This window comes from Camelus dromedarius, chromosome 34 (genome assembly GCF_036321535.1).
Source record: "Camelus dromedarius isolate mCamDro1 chromosome 34, mCamDro1.pat, whole genome shotgun sequence".
Lineage (NCBI taxonomy): Eukaryota > Metazoa > Chordata > Mammalia > Artiodactyla > Camelidae > Camelus > Camelus dromedarius.
Genome location: NC_087469.1, coordinates 7,901,832 through 7,916,901, shown reverse-complemented (window position 1 = coordinate 7,916,901; position 15,070 = coordinate 7,901,832).

The following is a 15,070-nucleotide window of genomic DNA, read 5'->3' as shown; positions in this document are numbered from 1 at the left end:
TGGAGGCTAGTGCCCAGCCCCGCCTGTGCCCCCCACTAGAGCTGACTTGTGAGGCCGAGGGAGCTGACACCCTAACAGTGCCTCTCAGACTCCAATGAGTTGATGATGTGGAAACTGGTTATTAAGTGTAATAACAGTGGTTTGGTTTTTCCGCGGTTCTGCCTGTAAGTGCCTAAGTGACAGCGGGCTTGTGCCACAGTGCTGCATTCTAAGTGGCCTGAGAATGGGATGTTGTAGAGAATAGGGGGGCTCCAAGGCTTTGGGGGGAAGGAAGTGCTGCCTGTGCCTCTGCTGTGGGCGAGGCCTGTGCTCAGGTGGGAGGATGGACCCTGACTTCTGGGCCAGGGTCAGGGATGTGTGGATTCAGGATGTCTCCAAACCTCCTGGATTCTCAGAAGCCAGATTTCCTTCTCTGCCCTGATCCCTGGGCCAACAGTTTATGAATTGGATTAGAAATCTGGAGGCTGGAGATCCAAGCTTTACCTCTAACTGCTTATGAGCTCAGGAACCTGGCTTAACTCTTGGAGTTGCCCCATCTGCACAATGAAGGGATCGAACAGGGTTGATTTCTCCATTTAACTACAAGCATCAGTGGATGGAAACTTGCTGTTAGACGTATTTTGTTTGGCCCACACAGTGCTTTGCATTTAAATTAATTTCTAGCCTTTCTACTAGAGATCCACATTTCTGGTGTTTCTTCAAAAATTGGTAACACTGGGCCTGAACGCCCACACGGCAAGTGACTGGCTGCAGTAACACCCCCTCAGGCAGGTTTCTGTCCTCCAGCTTGCCACAGTCCCCACCACTCCCCATCGGACCCCCCCGCACTGAGGCTGATGGCAGTGGCTCCTTGGCTTGTCACACCTGATCTGCCTCACTCGTCCGCTTTCAGGGCTTGACCGGGTGTCATGTAACCATCGGGCCTGCCCTGTGCGTGGCATCGTGCTTTTCATTTCAGAAATTATGATGGCGCGTCAAAGAGCTTAGAACAGGGAACTGAGCCCTGTATAAAACCCTAGTGTAAAGAAACAGGAGACATCCCTGTCATCCTTTTCAGCTTAAAAATTCCAGGAATCTGTAATACCGTGAGTCTCCGACGCTCGCTCTCTGAACCAGAATAATGAAATATTTCATTTGGGCTAATCTCCATCTCCACACTTGGGCCTGGAAGGGAGATTGTTCCCTTCCCCCTGTCCTCATCAGGCCTCTCCCTGGCCCTCCAAATAGCTTAGCCTTCCCGAGAATGTGTGAGGGGGGCTGTCCTAATCTAGCCAGGTACTCTCTGCCTCAGTTTCCTCATCTGGAAATCAGGCTCTTGGGTGGTGGAGAATGTTTGAGCTTCGAGTTTGAGTTTTTCAGGCCACCTATTCCATGAGTGACCTTGGACGAGTCACCTCCTCTCTCTGCGTCTTCTCCTCTGCAAAGTGGGGAACGCGCTAGCCTTCTTGTCTGGGAAAGTGTGCTCTGGAAACTGGAAAGTACCATACAAGTGGGTAATTGTCGTTATTCCTTTTATAAGTGTTACATTAACTCTGGAAGATATTTCCCCTCCCTTATATCAAGGAGATGGCAGGAGAGTGACGTGAGTTGGGATGCATGGTGGTGCCTTGGAAGGGAAACTGTTCCAGTCCACAAGGGTTTCTTGTATTGTGATTATTAATATAGTTCCACCAAATGGTGTTGGCTGGAAGCCCAAAGGGGTAGCAGTTGCTGAGGCTCGGAGCTCTCCACTGTCCTGGCTCCTGTCTGGCTTCCGCTCAGGGCCACACCCAGCTTTGCCTCCTCTCCAGGATGGCTTTGCTCCACCCCTTAGGACTTGTCCCATTCATCCTTCTCCATCCAGTCTTCCTGGCTAACCCCTCTGTTCCTGGCTGCACCCCACATTGCCTCTGCCTTCTGGGCACAGATGTCAAAGGCCACTGAGTGCTTATCTCAGAGGGGTTTCAGTGATCATCTAATGATTCATTCAATGGACAAATTATTTTTTAAGCCCCTACTTGTGCCAGAAACATGTGCCATGTATGGAACAGGTACTGTTCTGGGAATTAGTGTTAATATGATGAATAAAACAGATGAAGTCCTTGCTTTGTGGAGCTTAGAATGGGAGGAGACAGACATAATACACAAGCAAACAGATGTGTACCGATGCAGAGATAATTTAGATAGTGAGAAAATGAAGCAGGGAAAGTACGCCCCAGAGTGACAGGGTGGAGGGGAGTGGGTGGTCAAGTGACCTCTTTGTGAATTGAGACCTGAAAGATGGAATAAAGCAGCCAGGGGAAAACCAAAGGAGACACACTCCAGGCAGAGGGGGTGAGCTTGGCTTGTCTAGACTCCTTCATTAACTAATGAAGAACAGAGAGGTAAAGTGTCTCGTACAAAGTGGCACAGCCTGTCAGCAGCGGCAGAGCAGGACTAAAACCCAGACTTGCAGGCAAGTGCTCTGCCAGCGCAGCCCCTATTTCTTCCTAATGATGTGTCAGCTTCTCAAGGGCAAAGCTGGGCCTCCAATGAACTCCCCAGCTGTCTGTCATCTCTCTGCACCCCAGGCAGGGTCCCCCTGTGCACTGCTCTCCATCCCAGGGCAGCTGTGATCCTGCTGCAGCCCTATCCTCTGGAGGTAAGAGGGACAAGGCAAGAGTAGGGAGAAAGCGGAGGGGCCAAGTGGTCCCTGCCGTTAATTGTTAAGCGCAGTAAACCCAGCGGAATCCCAGCCTTATAATGGCCTCGTTTAATTAATGCTAAATGACTGTGGGACCCGTATGGATTTATACATTAGATCCACATTAACACCAAATCGTTTGATCACGAATAACTGTTAAAATAATGAACACAGGCGCTTTACAACTAGATGAGAAGGATGGGGCCCAGCCTGGGGGCGGGCGCAGAGCACTCATCTCAAGGGTCTGCCTCCTTGCCTCCTGCCCCTCCCTCTTGCTCTGTAAGTTATTCTTTCCAAAAGGAACATGTTGAACTGTCCATGTGCCAGGCATTGTGTTGGCACCGTGTGTGTATGTGTGTGTTTTACAAAACTTCCCTTCTAGAGCTTGCAATCTAGACGAGGAGGTGAGGGGTGGGCTTGAAAATGAAGCATATTACAAGAGAAATACATGTATCAAGCATCTGCCAAGTTCTGGGGCTTTACAGGTATCTCATGTGATCCTCTCAACATTGAGAGGTGGAGGTATTATGGTCACTTCTCAATTGGCAGATGTGCCTGTGAAGGCTCAGTACATGGCCCAAGGTCACCCATCTAGTTGGGTGGAACTGGAAATAAAACCCAGATTGAGCTTCCTGAACCCTTGTTAATTCCACGGCAGGGTCCTGCTTCCTAAGACAAGTGGCTAGAGGTAGTGGTCCTCAACCTTGGTTGTGCTTCTGGCATTTCTGGCTGGGGCACTCCAGGAAGGCTCCAGGGAGGAGGAGGGCTTTGGAGGGTACCTGTAGTTGTGTGTTGGGAGTGAGAAGTCAGTGGAGAGATCTCTTAGATGGTGGGAAAGGGACTTTCTGCCTCTCCCCTTCCCTCATCCCTCCCTGCTGTCCCTTTCATCCTCTTTGCTCACACTTTGCCTCCATGTAGTATCTGAGCTCTTCTCCTTCCAAATGACTTCACAGAAATTTCTTCTTCAGAATCAAGTTATTTGATTTACTCACTGGGAGGGTGATGGGCCTCCTCTCCCCGCCTGGCCCAGTCTCTTGGCCTCAGGAGGGAATCACTCCTCCTTTCCATCATTTACCCATCACACATCCTTCCCCTGGGCTCCACCAATGAGCAGACAGGAGCAGACCCATGAGTGGATGGACAGTGATGAGCTCAGCAGGAAACAGACAGGACAGGACCACTCGCTGGGCCTTGCTAGGAGAGAGGGATGTAGTGGTGCCATTCATTCTCTTCTTCTGGGACTGCTGATCTCCAGAAATCTTACCTCCCTGCTGTTTTACCCACTGTGCTGTACCGAATGGGTCTACCCTGGACAGAGGGTATTAGGAATGTCGCCGAGAGGGTCTGACAGTGGTCCCTAGGGAGCTCCTGGGACAAATTAGAAGTGCCACCTGGTTGGCAAAGGCAGGACAAAGATTACTGTCCCCCACCCCTAAGCTGGTGAAATGAGGTCATGGGCTGGAGACACACAGGCCTGGTCCTGGGGTTTTGAGCTCCAGTAGGTGCTGTAAAATATATTGAGTTCACTCCTACTTACATCCCTTGGCACAAGCTTTCCCTTCCCTCTCTGTTCTGCTAGGCCAACCATTACTTATCCTTCAGACCCACCTTAGTCACCTCGTCTGAGAAGATGTTCATACCAAGCTGTGAAGATTTAACCACTTCTGCTTTGCATTTCCCTGGTACTTGGCCCAAACAGAGCACAAATCTTTCTGTATTACATGTATATATACCTGTCTTCTGCATAGCTTTGTGTAGGTGCCAGCGCAGAAGAGATGAGGGGTTGGAGTGGGGCTGGGTTCTCTCTGATCAGAGTCCTGGATGTGCCAGCTCTGGCAGAGCCAGGCCATCTCCATTTTGGGTGGAAAGATGTTGGGAAAGAGGAAGAAAAGGAAAAGTAAGACTAGGGAGATTTCCCCATTCAATGAATCCTGCATGTTGGGCCTGCACGCGCACACACGTGTGTATGCGTGTGTGTGTGCTTTGGATTCAGAAAGCCCTATGAGCAAGTCCTGGGGTGGGGGCTCCCAAGAGGCCCTGCGTTGGCATTTCTCTGGACTCATAGGCTGGGCTTTGTCTTCTGGGCTGAGCCGCCCAATCCAGGAGCCTCCAGTGGGCACTGGAGGAGCCGAGAGGACCAGGCTGGTCGGCAGGTGAGAGATGACCCTGTTTAACCATCCATGGCTCAAATCAATGGGCACAGTATTTTGTGTTCCTTTTCCCATAACCAGGACATTAATCAGCTCTTGGAGGGAGTTCAGAACAGTATTTGGAATTGGGTTCTGGAGATGGAGGTGAGCCCAGTGGGAGCCTGAGAACTGACCAGTGGGGCTCTGCCCGGGTGGACCTGAGAGTGACAGAACGACCGCAGGTAACCATGCTGCAGCTCAGCCCGGGCAGCCGTCCCAGTGCTCATCACCTTACTGTATTTTGCAACTAAGCTGAACTTTTTAGACTTGAATCTCTAGGAAATAGGACCATTGTGTGATGAGATTAGATTATGGGGGGTCTGGCATGCCAGGATAAAGAATTTGTTCCTAGTAACTTAAGGCAAATACCTGGTGTGTGTATCAAGGCTGTGCGCTTTCTCATTCATGCCAAACATCAGGAATTGATCACAGCATCTTTCTCCAATGAATTTGTCCTCAGAATCTTTCTTAACCCAATGCTCCAGATAGCTGTCACAACTGCTTAGATTTGGTTCTCAAAGAAGATCTATTTGCCATCTCTCAGTCCAGGCTCCTCACTGTATATATAAAGAAATGGGGGCTAAGGGAGATGGTGCCTGCCCAAGGCCTTCCTTAATTTAGTAGGCAGATGGGACAATGGTAAATCTTTGGGCAGGGGAGGGACATGATGAAAACAAGATTAATTCAGCATGACAGAGCAGGGACCAGTGTGAGGCAAGCTAGGTGCCTGGGTGCAGAATTTAAAGAAACATCACTTTTTGCTGTTGGCTGTACACTTGCAGCACTCTGAGAATGCTGCTTCTTTAAATTTTGTCCCCTGGGCGCCTTGCTGGCTTCACTGCAGTTCCTGCCCTGGCTGGGAGACTAGTTAGAAGCTAACTGGGCTGAGTCTAGGCATCGGGTGGAGCAGTAACAGCAGGAATGCAAGAAACAAAAACAAAAACCAAACAAAGAAACAAAACCAGGTCAAAGGTCAACATTGGCCTGATCTATTTTTCATTAATATTTTTTATTGCAATATAACGTACATAGAGAAAAATGTACGCACTGAAGTGGTGGATTTTCAAAAAGTGAATCAAGCCACTTAACTACTATCCACATCAAGAAACAAAACACCCCCAGCACCCCAGAAATCCCTGTTACGTCTGCTTCGAGTCTCTACCCACCAGCCCCCAGATGTAGTCACTGTCCTGGTTCCTAACACCACACATTAGGTTTGCTTGGTTTTAAACTTTATATAAATGGAATCTCATGGTCTGTACTCCTTTGTATTGGCTTCTTTTACTCGGTATTCTGTTTGTGAGATCCATCCATGTTGTGAGTAATTGTAGATTATCCGTTCTCCTTGCTGTTGAATGTCCTATTGTGTGAATACACCATGATTTATTCACCCATTTGACTGTTGATAGGCATCTGAGCAGTTTCCAGTTTTGAGCTATTGTGAATAGTGCTGCTGTGAACATTATCGTGCATGTCTTTTGGTGACAATAGGTATGCATTTCTGTTGAGTATACATATGGGAAAGGAATTGCTGGGGCCTGGGGTGTGTGCGTGTTGTGCTGTAGTAGGTACTGTGCTGGCTGACCCCTGATTGTCATCATGGACCTCCAAGAAGCAGAAGCCAAGATGGGATTTAGGGTGCAAGAGATTTATTAGGGGAAACCTTGTGAAGGGGAAAGGGAAGGGAACAGGAGTAGGCAGAGTGAGCCTGTAAAAGGAGAGGGGGAAGGAAACAGCCCTGGGTAGGGAGAATCTGAGACCCCAGCACAGCTCTAAACAGGCATTGGCCAGGCTGGTGGAGAGTCTCCAGCCAAAGCTGCCATTAGGAGAGGCCAGTACTAGTACACCTGTGCTTGGTCATTGCCTGGGAGCAGCCTGGGGGAAGCAGGGCCTCGGCAGTGATGTAATTTTGGATCTAGAGGAATGACAGCTGTGTTCCCTACAGCAGGAGATCTGAGCCATGCACGTTCATGGCCACTGTGTGAGAATGATGAACCCTGTGGGTGACTGACAGAAGTATAGTGAAGCATTTAAGAGCCTGGGTCTTGGAATCAACCAGGCTGGGCTCAAGCCCCAGTTCAGTCATTTACTTCCTGTGTGATTTCCTGTAGGTTGCCTAAGCCCTCTGAGTCTCCTGGTCAGTAAAATGGAAGTAATGAAGACTAACTCATATGGTTATTGATTGTAAAGTTTAAATGAGATGATACAATGAAAGCATGCAATACACAGTAATCACTTAATAAATAGTGGGTCATAGTTCATTCAGCACATTTATGGGGCACCTGTAATATGCCAGGAGCTGTTCTATGCTCAGGGTTTGCAGCAGTGAGCAAAACAGAGTGAACATTCCAGTAGAGGGAGATAGACAATAAACAGACAAACAAGCAAAACATGAAGTGTGTCAGAGAGCTGTAAGTGTGATGGAGATAAATCAAGAAAAGAGGGAGCCTCTGTCCTCTGTTACCAGAGTGATCAAGGAAGCCTTGATCACTTGATCACAAAGGCGACATCTGAGCAGAGACCTCAAGGAAACGAGGGACCATGCCACTCAGAATGAATGGGGTCAGTGTATTCCAGGCAGATGAAAACAAGTGCCAGGACCCTGGGGTCAGCCTGTGCTTGGCACGCTGAAACAGCATGGAGGCTGGTGGGCTGCAGCAGAGAGAGGGAGGCAGAGGGTGGCTGGACATGAGGTTGGAGAAGCAGTTGGACCAGGAAATGCAGGGCTTTGTGAGCTTTATTCTAAGCAACATGGGAAGTCAGTATAAATTAAGTAGGGTCCCATTCTTCCACATTCTTGCCAATACTTGGTATTACCTGACTTAATGTTTCTACCCAATATTATGGGCATAAAGTAGAATTTTCCTGTATTCATTTGGATTCCTCATGTTATTAATGGGACCAAATAGCTCTTTATAAAAGTTTTCTTTATTTGGGTTTCTGCTTCTGTGGATTGTGTATTCATATCCTCTGCCTTGTTCTCTATAGGATTTTCTGTTTTGTTGATTCACAGTTCTCTTACATGTTATAGATAGTAACCTTTAATAATTTTAGACTTTAAAATATATTCTATCAGTTGTCACTTGTTTATTAATTTTGTCCATAGCATCTGTAGTAGGTTGAATAGTGTCTTTCAAGAATTCAAGTCCACCTGGAACCTTAGAATGTGACCTTATTTAGAAATCGAGTCTTTTGAATGATGGCCATTCTGACTGGTATGAGGTGATATCTCGTAGTTTTGATTTGCATTTCTTTGATAATTAGCCATATTGAGCATTTTTTCATATGCCTATTGGCAATTTGTATGTCTTCATCAGAGAATTGCTTATTTAGGTCTTTTGCCCACTTTTGGATTGGGTTGTTTGTTTTTTTGTTATCAAGCTGTATGAGCTATTTATATATTCTGGAAATTAAGCCTTTGTCAGTCTCATCATTTGCAAATATTTTCTCCCATTCCGTAGGTTGTCGTTTTGTTTTGTTTAGAAATAGGGTCTTTGCAGATGTAATTCGTTAAGGATCTCAAGATGAAATCAATGACTGGTATCCTTATCAGAAGAGGAGAGGACACAAAAAGACATGTAAAGAAGGCCATGTGAAGACAGAGACAGAGATCAGAGTTATGCTGCCATAAGCCAAGGAATTCCTGGGGCCTTCAGAAGCTGAAAGAGGCAAGGAAGAATTGTTTCCTAGAACCTTCAGAGAGTGCATGGCCCTGCTGACACCTTGACATCAGACTTCGAGTCTTCAGAACTGTGAGAGGATCAGCTTCTGTTGTTTTAAGCCATCCGTTTGTGGAACTATGTTATGACAGCCCTAGGAAACTAACACAGATTTTGGCGCTGGGTAGTGGGGAACTGCTTTAACAAAAGCCAGAAAGGTGGAGGTGGCTTTGGAACTAGCTAATGGGCAGAGGCTGGAAGAATTTTGAGGTTTATTATAGAAAAAGCCTGTACTACATTCAAGAGCTTGTTGGCAGAAATGAATGTTAAAGGCTCTTCTAGCAAGGGCTCAGATGGAAGTGCGGGGCACAGTTGAGAAAGCTTCTGTCATTTTAGAGAATGCAGTGATCATCATGAACACAAGGCTGCTAGAAATACGAACATGAAAGGTGCCTCTGCTGAGACTCAGAAGGACATGGGGAACATGTTACTGGAAACTGGAAAAAAGATAATTCTTATTATGAAGTATTAAAAATTTTGGCTGATTTATGTTCGGCTGTTGGGTAAAAATCAGAATTCAAGTTGGACATTTAGCTGAGGAGATTTCCAAGCAAAGTGTGGAAGGTGTGGCCTGGTTTCTCTTTATTGCTTATAGCCTAGTTCCAAGAGGAAAGACATAAATTGAAGAAGAAATTGTTAAACATAAAGGAACCAGGGCTTGATGATTTGGGAGTTTCTTGGCTTATCCTGATCCCCAAAATTAGAAAATTCACTGTTGAAAAAGCACACTCTGGAGAGAGCACCAAGGGTATGGCTGGACAACATTTTGCTGAAGAGATTTAGGAATGTGACTAATGGATCAAATCAACCCTCTCAGCAGAAGCCAGAAACAGAGGCAGGGGTATGCAGAAAGTATCTGTGGGGAACATTTGTGTCTAATGACATAGATCTCTTTGATATACACAGGAGACCCACAAGGTTGTGAGAATGTTATGCCAGCCAAAACACTGCCAGCTTGGACTGAAAGGGACAGAGACTGGATAAAACAAAGGGAAGCTATCAGACTTCTGGGATTCTACAGGCAGGAAACTAGGTGACACCGCCACTTAGCTGCAAACACTTGCTACCCTTAAAGGAAAAGATGGATGACTCTGAGGTCAGATCCACAGATACAGAGGCTGAGGCTAGAGAGGCAGCAGCTACCATTGCAGGCCCAGAGGACGGAGCATCAGGTCATGAGGATTATGCTCAGGCCTTGAAATCCACAGAAACTTGTCCTTCTGGGATTTGGCCTTCCTTGAGCATGGGGATCCTTTTCTTCCTTTAAATTCCTCCCTTTTGAAATAGGAATGTCTATTCTATGTCTGTCTCATTATTGTATTTTGGAAGCAGATAACTTGTTTTCTAGTTTTAAAGGTCCACAGATGGAAAGGACTCTTGTACCCAAATAGATCATACCCAGAATCTTATCTATACCTGATTCAAATGAACTGAGATGAACTTGGGACTTTGTGAGTTGATAATGTTTAGATAAAATTTTAGACTTAGAATTGTTGCTGGAATGAGTTAAGACTTCTGTTACTGTTGGGATGGGGTCAATGTATTTTGCATGTTGGAAATATGTGAATTTGGGGGGGCCATAGGGCATATTGTGTTGGATTGAATAGTATTCCCCAAGAAGATATGTTGAAGTCCTAACCCCTAGTACCTGTGAATGTGATCTTGTTTGGAAATTGGGTCTGTGCAATTGTAATCAAGTTGCAGTGAAATCTCTAGGGTGGACCCTAATGCAATATGACTGCTGTCCTTATAAGAAGAGGGAAGTACCACGTGAAGACAGACACACAGGGAGAAGACAGCCATATGATGATAAAGGCAGGGGTTGGAGTGATATTCCTACAAGCCGAGGAATGTCAAGGATTGCCAGCAGAAATCGGAAGCTAGAAGAAGCAAGGAAGGATTCTCCCCTACAGGTTTCAGAGGGAGCATGGCGCTGCCAACACCTTGCCTTCAGACTTCTAGCCTCTAGAATGATGCGACAATAAATTTGTCTTAAGCCGCTCAGTTTCTGGTACCTTGTTATGGCAGCCCTGGAAATGAATACAGCATCCTGTCAATTAGTATAAATCTTTAATTTTGATATAGTCAGACTCATCAATTTTTGCCTTATGGGTTTTACTATTTGGATTTTGATTATGAGGTTCATCCCCAACAAAGATCACAAGAAGAATCTTATTCATTTTTATTCTATCAGATCTATTATTGTACCTTTCAATTCAGGTCTTTAATCTGTCTGAAATTCACCTTTGAATACGGCATCAGATAGAGGTTTTTTTTGAAAACCATCAACTAAATGAATCATCACTTTCCCACTTATTTGTGGCATTATTTTTATCATATATCAAGTTCCTATATATACGAGTATTTTCTCTTCTGCTCCATTGGATTTATATGTCTGTTCTTCAGTTTGAACCAAACTTTTATAAAATTAGATAGCTCTGTATTGTGTCCTAATATCTGACATAGCAAATCACCATACTTTGCTCTTTTAAAAATTGATTTAGCTGTTTGTGGACTTTGAGCCTTCATTTTTCTATATATTAATTTTGGAATTGATTCATCAACTTTCTTTTTAAAAATGCTGGAATTTTGACTGAACTTTCATTGAATTTAGAGATGATTGAACTTTCAAGAAATTTCCTGCAAATTTCCAGTTGGATCTAGAGAGTTGATTGAATTTGATCTATATTTCTGTATCTACATCTGTACCTAAATCTGTGTGTATTTACTTTTGCCTGTTTCTATTGATGTCTGCGTATACACACATTTTTTACATGGCTACCTTGTAAGTGGGTCATGTTCTTCCTTCAAGAGGAACATAATGACAATGTCTGGTTGATTCTCCTTTATTGGCTGAAGTAGCCATTGATGATCAACTGCTGGATCAATTAATTTATTAGGAGCTGCAGTGAGGTGATATTTTAATTTAATGAGTCTTTATTGATTTCTGTTCCTTTTTTGTTTTATTATTTTCTTCTTTGAGTTTGCTGTGTAATCTTCCCCACCTCCACTCCCAATTCCTGAGTTAAACACTTAGCTCATTCTTTCCATTTGTGTTGTTTTCTGGTAAATATAATTAAAGCCATTAATTTTCCTTAAATCTTACCTTAGCTGTCCCCCACAAATTTTGACATGTAGTGTTTTTATTGTCATTCAGTTCTAAGTATTTTGTAATTTTCCCTATGATTTCCTATTTAATACAAGTGTTATTAAGTAGCTTGGTTTTTCAGTTTCTACACCTTTAAGATTAATAAAAACTTGTCTTTTTTGTATTGATTACTATTTTTATTATGGTCTTTGGAAATGATTGAATCATCATCTTTTGTAGCCTAGTTCATGGTGTAGTTTTTTGAATGTTCTATGCGAGCTAAAAAATAACACACTCCTTACATCTTGAGTGTAAATTTCTTCATTATATCTCAGTTCAAGGTTGTCAGTTCTATTATTCAGATCTGTCTGCTCATTTTTGTCTTCCTGATCTGTTAGTTCCTGAGAGGAGTATGTTAAATTCCTTAACTGCAGTCTTTGATGTGTCTCTTTCCTCCCATAGTCCTTGTCAGCTGTTGCTTTATAGCCTTCCAGACTATATTATTCAACGCACATGTATTCATGATCCTTATATCTTCCTGACCTGTTGTTCTTCCTTCTTTGTCCCTTACAGGTTTCTTTTTGGCTTGAAATTCTACCTGGCCTGAAAATAAAACTATGGTTTATTTTTCCATGGACTATCTCTTATTTATATTAGTTAGGTCCAGCTTCAACTGTAGTTAGAGAAAACCTAAAATACCAGTGTCCCAAACAAGGTGGACATTTACTTCATGAAGGTCCAGAAGAAGTCTGGGGTGGTGCTGCTTAAACATGATTGAAGTTTATTTCTTCTTAATTAAGCATGAGCAGACAGGAGCCGTTACGGCAGCCACAGAAAGTCCTCAGGGACCCAGGGTCCTTCCACAATCCTTAGGTCATGTCCCTGTCCTTACGATTTAGTAAGAAGGAAAGAAGAAGGGGAAGGAAAAGGGCTTGCCCTTTTTCTTTAAGAATATTTTCTTCAAGTTGAATACATCCTCACTGCTTACATCCCATGGTTAGAATTTAGTCATAGGCCACTTCTAGCTGCAAGGGAGGTTGGGAAATGTTGTCTTTATTCCTGGAAGCCGTGCGTCCAGTTGAAAATTGTACTATACAGAAGAAGGGAAAGTGAGTATAATTGACAATTACCCATCCCTGCCATACCATCTCTTTATTTTCCAACTTTCCTGTAGATTTTGCTTTTTTAGTTTAAATTTTTTCATAGATTTATATGCATTGTAAGAAATGATATGGAGAGAGCCATCTTACTTACATTTTAACCAGTTTCCCCTAATGGTAACATTATGCAAAACTGTTGTATAATTCCACAACCAAGATACTGACGCTGATTCAACCCACCAATCTTATTCCTCACTCAGATGTTCTCACTTTTACTTGTGCTTATTAGTGCGCGCGCGCATGCACGTGTGTGTGTAATGGTTAGTTCTTGGTGTGTGGACATTTAGTTCTTTACAGTTTTATCACATGTGTAGGCTTGTGTATCTACCACCACAGTCAAGATTCGGAACAGTTCCATTACTACAAGGGTCCTTTTTGCCCTTTTGTAACCACATCCACCTCCATTTTTCCTCCCCGACTAGAGGTTGTTGAAAAAAATTTCATTTAAATGGAATGATGTAATATGTAACAGTTTGGGATTGGCTTTTTTCACTCAGCATAATTCTCTGGAGATTTACCCAAGTTGTGTGTATCAGTATTTTATTCTTTTTTAATTGCTGAGTAGTGTTCCATGGTATGTATGTCCTACAGTTTGTTTAACCATTCATTTATTGAAAAACATCTGAACTGATTCTGTTGTTCGGCTATTGCAAACTAAGCTGCTATGAACATTTGTGGACAGTTTCTTTTGTGTGTGTGTGAATATAAGTTTTTATTTCTCTGAAGTAAATGCCCAAGAGTGGAAATGCTGGGTCGTATGGTAATTGCATATTTAGTTCTATAAAAAAATGTTTTCCAGAGTGGCTGTACCATTTTACATTCCCACCAGCAATGTATGAGTGATCCAGTTTCTCCACATCTTCACCAGCATTTGGTGTTGTTCCTGTTTTTTATTTTAGTCATTATAAGGGGTGTATAGTGACATCTTATTGCAATTTTAATTTGCATTTCTGTGATGGCTAATGATGTTAAACATCTTTTCCTGAACCTATTTACCATCTGTTCGTCCTCTTTGGTGAAATGTTTGTTCATGTCATTTGCTCATTTTCTGATTATATATTTGCTGATGTACATCCAATGGCTCCAGCATTATTTGTTTCTAATTGTGTGTGTGTATTTTTTTTTTACAGTTTTGAGAGTTCTTTATATTTTCTAGATATTAGTCCTTTATTGGATATATGGTTTGCAAGTAATCTTTGCATTGTGTAGCTTGTCACATAGACTTTCATAGAGCAAAATTTTTTAATATTTATGAAGTTTAATTTATCAAATTTTCATTTTACAGATTTACTTTTTATATAAAATCTAAGAACTCTTTACCCAGCTCTAGAATGAGATTTTTCTCCTATTTTTATTTTTTTCTTAAAGTTTTGTAGGTTTACACTATACACTTAAATTTATGATCCATTTTGAGTTCGTTTTGTATAAGTTGCAAGGTTTAGGTCAAAGTTCTTTTTTTGATTATGGACGTCCAGTTTTTCCAGCATCATTTGTTGAGAATGCTATTCCTTCTCCATTGAATTGCTTTTGTATCTTTGTCAAAAATCAGTTAAACATATTTTGTATGTCTATTTCTGAGTTCTCTATTCTGTTCCATCGATCTATATGTTTATCTCTCTGCCAATACCACATTGTCTTGATTACTATGGCTATAAAGTAAATTTTAATACCAGGGAGAGTGGTTTCTCTCACTTTAGTCTTCTTTGTCAGAATTGTTTTAGCTCTTCAGGAGCCTGTGCCTTTTCATACACAGTCATCCCTCATTATCTGCAGGGCATTGGTTCCAGGCCATCCCCCTCTTCCCCCAGCCAACAGATACCAAAATCCATGGATGCTCAAATCTCTCACATCAAATGGCATAGTACAGTGGGTTCCCTATCTGTGGGTTTGACATCCGTGGATATGGAGGGCCAACCATAAATTTTAGAGAAAGCTTGTCTAATGTGACGGTTAATTTTTTGTGTCAACTTACCCAGATATTTGGTGAACCATTATTCTGTGTGTGTCTTTGAGGGTCTGTGAGTGTTTCAGCTGAGATTAACATTTGAATCCCTAGAATGAGAGTAAAACAGTTTGCCCACAACTAATGTGGTTTGGCCTCATCCAATCCACTGAAAGCTTGAATAGAATAAAAAGACTGAGTAAGGGAGAATTTGCTCTCTCTCCGTCTGACTGTCTTCAAGCTGGGATGTTGGTCTTCCCCTGTCTTCAGACTTGGAGTCAAATAGGAACTATATACTTGGTTTTTCTGA